Source organism: Rhamphochromis longiceps, linkage group LG7, assembly GCF_057381845.1.
Source record: "Rhamphochromis longiceps isolate RC_006_pf linkage group LG7, R_longiceps_female_GT1.1, whole genome shotgun sequence".
NCBI classification, from domain to species: domain Eukaryota; kingdom Metazoa; phylum Chordata; class Actinopteri; order Cichliformes; family Cichlidae; genus Rhamphochromis; species Rhamphochromis longiceps.
This window is the reverse complement of record NC_140563.1, coordinates 30,809,796-30,817,544: the sequence shown is the minus strand read 5'-3', so window position 1 is coordinate 30,817,544 and position 7,749 is coordinate 30,809,796.

Genomic DNA, 7,749 nt, shown 5'->3' with positions numbered 1-7,749 from the left:
AAGGATTATTGCACTTAGTATTATTGCATATGTATGGATGTGTGTGCTTGATCAGTTAAAGTCTTTATTATGGAGTCTGACAGCAGTGGGGAGGAAAGACCTGCGAAATCTCTCCGTCCCACACCGTGGGTGCCGCAGTCTCCCACTGAAGGAGCTGCTCAGTGCTGTCACAGTCTGCTGCATGGGGTGGGAGATGTTGTCCAACAGGGATGACAGCTTAGCCGCCGTTCTCCTGTCACTCACCACCTCCACTGAGTCCAGAGGGCATCCTAGAACAGAGCTGGCCCTTCGGATCACCCTGTTCAGTCTCTTCCTGTCCCCAGCAGAGATGCTGCCGCCCCAGCAGACCACACCATAAAAGATAGCAGAAGCCACAACAGAGTCATAGAAGGTCTTGATCCTAGGTTCGATCCTAGGTTAGCTGCATGCTAAATATCCTTGGGCAAGACGCATCTCTGATGCATCCATCGGAGTGTGAATGTGTGTGAATGGTAGACTACTTAGCACTTAGGTCAGAAAAAGTGCTGGTGTGATTGGGTGAATGAATTAGGCTACGTCCACACGTACACGGGTATTTTTGAAAACGGAGATTTTCCGTTTTAAAAAATAATCCCGTCCACACGTAAAGGCAGAAATGAAGGAAAACGCTGCTAGGAACATACCAAAGCAACAGGTAGCGATATATTCCTAACCGTGCAGAAATGTTGGCCAATCAGAAGTCTAGAAGCCTCGGTGGGAAAAAGTAAACAAAGCTGGGGCATAGAAGCAGAACCGAGTCGTATGTGTGGAGGGACAGTAACTGTGTGTATATGTAAGCATTTAAACACTGCAGAGAGTACACTTAACAGTAACAGTATTGTAGAAATTCTCCGTTTTCAGTGACCAAAAACGCCATTTACGTGTGGACGAAAGGTGCAAACGCATAGAAAAATCTGCGCTTTCAAAAATACCCGGGTACGTGTGGATGTAGCCTTAGTTGTATAAAGCGCTTTGAGTGCTCAGACAGAGTAGAAAGGCGCTATATAAGAACAAGTCCATTTACCATTTACCATTTACCATAACCCGTTTCGAGGTTAGCCAGGCGGCTAATGCTATCTACCGCCTGACTACCGAGGACAGTGACGTCATCAGCTAGAGACCGGTGACCAGCATCGCGGAGCATGACGTCCGAGCGGCACTGAGGAGAGTGAACACAAGGAAAGCGGCGGGGCCAGACGGCATCACCGGCCGTCTGCTGCGCTGCTGTGCTGACCAGCTAGCAGGTGTGTTCACTTACATCTTCAACGAGTCCCTGGCGAAGTCTGTGGTCCCCACATGCTTCAAAAGATCCACCATCATCCCTGTGCCCAAGAACAGCAAACCCTCATCCCTGAACAATTACCGGCCAGTTGCACTGACCTCAGTAGTAATGAAGGTGTTTGAGAGGCTGCTGAAGAACATCATCTCCTCCTCCATCCCAGACACCACAGATCCGCTGCAGTTCGCCTACAGATCCAACAGATCCACAGAGGATGCCATCGCCCACGTCCTACACACCACTCTCAGCCATGTGGACAAGAAACAGAGTAACTATGTGCGAATGCTGTTTGTTGATTACAGTTCAGCGTTTAACACAATAGTGCCCTGCAGACTGTTCACAAAGCTGAGGGATCTGGGACTTAACAGCCGTCTGTGTGCATGGGTGTTGGACTTCCTCACTGGCAGAACTCAGGTGGTGAGGGTGGGCAGGTGCTTCTCCAACAGCATCACCATCAACACAGGAACACCTCAGGGATCTGTCCTCTCGCCACTGCTCTACTCCCTCTACACTTCAGACTGTGTGGCCACCCATGGCTCCAACACCATTGTGAAGTTTGCTGACGACACAGTGGTGTTGGGTGCCATCTCCAACAACGATGAGACGGCCTACATGGATGAAGTGAAGAATCTGGCATCGTGGTGCCAGGACAACCACCTCCAGCTGAACGTCAGCAAGACCAAGGAGCTGGTGGTGGACTTCAGAAGGGGTCAGCACAGAGACTACAAGCCCATTATCATCAATGGAGCTCCAGTGGAGAGGGTGCAGTCCTTCAAGTATCTTGGTGTCTGTTACACCCCGGCCTAGGCAACCGGCGTGCAACGTATGAATATAGAAATAAGAAAAAAAACACACGAGAAAAAAACTAAAGCTCTCCACCAAAATCCCAAAACGAAGGTGTCTCAAACGAAAATATTAACAAACCCATTCACAGCTATTTACAACAGACTATTTATTTACAACAAAACACCAAACTATTTACAACACGGGGGGAGATCGCGACCATGACACACTGAAACACAGGGTTTAAATACCTAGAGGGAGCAATCAGGAAAATGGACAACAAGAGGGAAACACAGCTGGGGCAACTCAGAACTGACGAGACAGGGAAACGTAAACTGAAAAGACTAAGATAACACAGACTTTCAAAGTAAAACAGGAAACACATAACAGTCACGCCAAAAACAACACACTGACAACACCGAAACGTAACAGTTCCCCCCACCCAAAAATCAAACATTTAACACCAAGTGAAAAGTTTGATCCAGACAGACGAAGCCGATGAAGGCTGGAGCGGTCCCACTGACCCTCCAGCAGACGACGAAGGCTGGAGCGGCCCTGCGCTCTTCCTTCTGACTATGCTGTCTGTGTTGAGCGCTCAGTGGATCTGCGCTCGACAGTGCAGCCTAGGCGGAGTAGTCGAACACAGATTCACTGAGCGCTCAACACAGACAGCATCGTCAGAAGGAAAATTGATAAAATAAATTACAAATGTTGTATTGTTCGATACATATGCGTACTGAACCGAAAGCACTGTATCGAACGGTTCAATATCGATACGAATATCGTTGCACCCCTAATATGTATGTATATATATATATATATATATATATATATATATATATATATATATATATATATATATATAGGCTACATTTCACTGTGTGTTATACTTGTATAACTATGCATGTGACAAATAAAGAACCTTGAACCTTGAACCTTGAGGAGATCCAGGTCCCAGACATCCAGAGGCACCCAGAGTGCAAGAGCCAAAGGACTAGTGATGTTCGATTCGTGAACGAATCGTTCAATACTCGAGAATCACTTTACTGACTCGTGAATCATGATTCACAAGCCCAACTGACTCACTGACTCATCCCTGTTGCTGTTAGCAAACTAATTTCATTAGTAGAAATATATCTAGCTTATAATTAAAATTGTGGGGGGAAAAACAACAGCCAGTTTCGTAACAAAAGCATTTCTGCTCTGAACTGGAAGAAAAAACCCTGAGTAGAAGCTCACATCAAGAAAATAGCTCCTCGGTTCAGAGTAGCATCGTGCTGCTAACATGCTAACAACACATTTGAGCTACTCACCCCCTCCCTTCCTGTGCTGAATCATAGAGCGAACGAATCACTCACTCACTCACTAACCCCCTCCCTCCTGTGCTGAATCAAAGAGCGAACGAATCACTCAGGACTCACTAACCACCTCCCTCCTGTGCTGAATCGTAAGCGTAAGCAAATCACTCAGGACTCGCTCACCCCCTCCCTCCTGTGCTGAATCATAGAGCGAGCGAACGAATCACTCACTCACCCCCTCCCTCCTGGCTCACAGCTTCTTCTTCTTCTTGGTTGGCAACCAATGTTAAGGCGCATTACCGCCCCCTGGCCCACAGCGCAGTGAACATTTAGATGAGAAAATATATATTTGACACACTTAAGGAAAATACTAATAAAATACAAATAAACAAAATAAATGTTTATTAAGCAATTTTGATAGGAAATTGCTTAATTTTAGAAATGTTTTTGCTCTTTTTTTATCTATAAAATAGTTGTTGTTTTTTTTTAATCATTCATCTTAGCAGTGGGATTTACATGAAAAGGGAAACAAATTAAGTTTGAGTGGAAATGTAAAACCTTTGCACTCTCTGGTCAACTGACTCAGTGAATCAAATGACTCAAAACACCCGATTCACTTTGGTGAGTGACTCATTAACACTCGATTCAATAAAAAGAATCAAATTTACCATCACTACAAAGGACGACCATCAGAGGAGCAGCCGCGCCACCCTCCTAGAAAGAGCTGAGGAGAGCCCCAGCTGTGGGGTCACCCAACAGCCATGATCAGTGTTGGGGAGTAATGGAATACATGTACCGCCGTTAGGTATTTAAAATACTAAATATTCCGTTACAGTTACCATTTAAAAAGGTGGTATTTAGAATACAGTTACTTTGTTGAAATAAATGGATTACACGGCAGTATTTTCCTGTTTCATATTGTCGTGGGTCAGGACTGTTTGGGTTTTGTTTGACAGCTATGTTCTGTTGTTCCAGGCGGCAGTGTTACGGTTGCCATGGTTACAGGGTGACGCTCTCTCTCTGTGACTGTGTGTTTCCTGGGTGAGAGAGCGCCTTTTTGTTGTTGTTGTTGTTGTGCTAAACTAATAGGCAGGATGCTACAGGCATAGCCCTAAAGTAGCCTCATGGGCAGTGTAGTCCGTGCTGCAGGGAGAATAGACTGCCATAGCCATTATGTGTCTGTGAGCACGAGTAGGGAGAAAAAGGAGAGTGGAAAAAGCACGTAAATATAGAAATAACCACTGCAGCCAAGATGAGTGCCTGACGAGCCCAGTTGTAAGTAAGCTATTAAGACCCAACTGTACACCGTGTTCGTGTTTTCCTCTGAAACAATAAGCTCTGTCTCAAACTTGACCCAGACAACAAAGTAAAGCTATTTTTCGGCTACGAACCCAACACGAAACCCGACGTATTAGCCAGAGGTTTCTTTACTATGGTTCGGACCTTCTGTAATAGTAATAAATCACACAGCAATAGTACATTCATGTAGTTGTAAAAAGCATGATAATATATTAAGTAATCCAAAGTATTCAGAATACGTTACTCTCACTGAGTAACATAACGTAAGATGTTACAAAATACATTTTGGGGCATGTATTCTGTAATCTGTAGTGGAATACATTTTAAAATTAACCTTCCCAACACTGGCTATGATGCAGAAGCCACAGGGGACCCAAGGGGTCCAGGACCCAGGCCCAGGTGCCTGAGGCCCGAGGGCCCCCCACTCACCAGAAGGGGCTCGACCGAGGCCCTGGCAAGCAGCCACTGGGAATTAGCTGGTACATACCTGAGCGCTGAACCCCAGTGACTGAGAATATAAACATACATATAAACACAGACAAACAGACACACACAGACACAAACATGCATTCCCAGCCTCATGCACACATATACAAATACTCGCCACTTACCCAACATGGAGACAAATAGAGATGGACACTGTACACACACTCACACCCCCCAAACATACTCTTTACCCCTGGTCCAGTTACCCTTTAATATAATTACATAATTAAATTATCTACAGATAGCATTCATGATTTGTTAATATGTACAGTCTCCCTCTATAATGTTTTAGCATTCGATATTTTTATGTATATTTTGCTAGCTAGCTTGATCTATAAAAGGCAATTTATGTGCAAAATAATAAGAAAGTAAGGCTTTAAAATTACTAATGGAGTGCAAATTAAAATATTTGCATCCAAAATATGGTAGAGTAAAATGAGAAAGTAAGACTACATAGAAATACTACGAAAATACATTATTGGAAAGTACATTAAATGTGTACATCGGTAAATGTACTCAAGTTACTTCCCTACTGGCCCTATCTTCCTTTTGGGTGCTGTTCGGAACTGTAAGATTTATGCCTATAGGTTGTTTACTGCCAGTTGATGAGTTTATAAACTTGTAGCTTTTCCCTGAGGTTTGGTTTGTTTTCGCAGAGAGAAGAAAAATCCAAGGAAAACGGAAATCCGACACTACAAGCCACGTGAGAATATTCAGTCTGTGTGTGGGGCAGCAGCAACAAAAGGAAACACGGGAAGAAGGTGCTGTGTTCTGGACTGTTAGAGAAGTGAGTTTACGTTCATTGCACAGCTAGTTGCTAGCACTGCAGACCTTTGCACATCTATAGTACTTTACCGGCATCCAAGGGGAAAAAAAGCATACGTGGCCGCGGGATGTTGTTTAGCTCGAACTTGCAAAGCACACCTGGTAGTTGGTTCAGATCGGGCTCAGATCACATTCACACCATAAAGCACTGTGGAGTTCATTTGGAAATGCACCAAGACTATCACCTCCAAAGGGTCTCAGGGCGGTTGTTTTGGTCTATAATTGAGTCAGAGTACTATGTTCACACCTGCACTAACCAACTGCACCAAGACGGAAAACAATCCCGAGTTCAATTTCAACTGACTCATCACTGCAGGTATGAAAGCACCCTTAGAGTAATCTAGTTCAGTGCTTTTCTTAGGCAGGGAGGTATTTTGTGGGAGCTAGTGGCACTCTATCCTCTCCACTTGGTGTTCGCTCGCTCTGCGGTAGAGTATCACTTCCTGTTCCTGCTCAAACACAGTGGTGTTTCTGAGTAGCTTATCTGCTTAGCAATTTAATTAAAAACTAGAATAATAAAGATAGTATAATCTTCACATGCGTCATCCGAAGCACACTTTCTGTGTACTCACTACCTAATTTATAGCCAAAGTATTCACTCACTGTCGCTGTACTGTTTCGCTAGCTTAGCTTAGCTTAGCTTAGCTCCTAGCCGACTCGTTAGCACTATGGCTACTTCACCTGTCCCTCCTGCACTTTCCTGCTCATTGTGTCAGATGTTTAACTACTCGGCCTCCTTTACCAGTAATGATACCTGTAACAAATGTAGCATATTTGCAGCTCTGGAGGCCAGGATTACTGAATTGGAGACTCTGCTTCGCACCCTTCATTCACCTGTAGCTAGCCAGGCCCCTGTAGCTGGTGCAGCCGAAGATAGCGTAGGCCCCGCTAGCTGTTCCCCGGCAGACCCCAAGCAGCTGGGGAAAGAGGACGGCTGGGTGACGGTGAGGAGGAAGGATAGTCCTAAACAGAAGCCCCAGGTACACCGACCAACTTGTTCATGTGTCTAACCGTTTTTCCCCAATCGGCGACACACCCGCCGGGGGTCAAACTCTGGTAATTGGTGATTCTGTTCTCAGACATGTGAAGCTAGAGACGCCGGCAACCATAGTCAATTGTCTTCCATACCAGGCGACATTGAAGGAAATTTAAAACTGCTGGCTAAGGGTAAACGTAAATTCAGTAAAATCATAATTCACGTCGGCAGTAATGACACCCAGTTACGCCAATTGGAGGTCACTAAAATCAATATTGAATTGGTGTGTAACTTTGCCAAAACAATGTCGGACTCTGTAGTTTTCTCTGGTCCCCTCCCCAATCAGACCAGGAGTGACATGTTTAGCCGCATGTTCTCCTTAAATTGCTGGCTGTCTGAGTGGTGTCCCAGAAACGATGTGGGCTTCATAGATAATTGGCAAACCTTCTGGAGGAAACCTGGTCTTGTTAGGAGAGATGGCATCCATCCCGCTTTGGATGGAGCAGCTCTCATTTCTAGAAATATGGACAAATTTATTAAACCCCCCAAAATATGACTATCCAGAGTTGGGACCAGGAAGCAGAGTTCCAGTCTTACACGCCTCTCTGCAGCTTCTCTCCTCCTGCTACCCCCCAAAAAACCCATCTCCATTGAGACTGTGTCAGCTCCCAAACAGACAAAAAACAAACTAAAAACCAGCAATAAACAACTTAAACATAATAAATCACAAAGAAAGAACAATACAGTATCCACATCTGAACCAAAGAGTAAAACAGTGAAATGTG